Source organism: Ctenocephalides felis, unplaced genomic scaffold (genome assembly GCF_003426905.1).
Source record: "Ctenocephalides felis isolate EL2017-DRISC unplaced genomic scaffold, ASM342690v1 CF-g0.4_SCAFFOLD_03570, whole genome shotgun sequence".
In the NCBI taxonomy this organism is placed as follows: domain Eukaryota; kingdom Metazoa; phylum Arthropoda; class Insecta; order Siphonaptera; family Pulicidae; genus Ctenocephalides; species Ctenocephalides felis.
Genome location: NW_020539724.1, coordinates 18608039 through 18608613, shown reverse-complemented (window position 1 = coordinate 18608613; position 575 = coordinate 18608039).

Below are 575 nucleotides of genomic sequence, written 5' to 3'. Positions count from 1 at the left end.
TTTACATGAAAATTTTCACATAGATGACAAATTAATAACTATTTATAACTAAGTGGTACTTTCTAGTTCCTCTTTTGTTTTGAAATAAATACAAAAGAACTCTGATTTTTATTTTTAGATGCTATTTAATAGTAATATGAATATGGTGATTGGCGAATATATATTATCTAGTTCATTGCATACTATTATTTTCAATACATTGTCTATGTATAATATAAAATAAACAAAAAGGCAATCATATAAAAAATAAAACGTTAACGCATATATGCAAATTATCAAAAGTCCTTGGTTATAGAAACAACATACAATCTTCACTTATTGCGTAGTGCAGATAGTAAATCATATTTAATCGTAAATGAATTTATATTTTAAAAGAAAATGTTTAAAGAAATAATTTAGTGCTGTGATTTTATTTCTTTGATTAATCCCAATTTTATTAAAATATGACAAATCAGTAACACTAATAATTTCAACTTGGACATATTTTATTTCAACGATGTATTGGAATTCTTTTTAGTTGAACTGCAATCAGACCTATGACGTAAATTTTAACCTAGTTGTATTAGAATGCAACC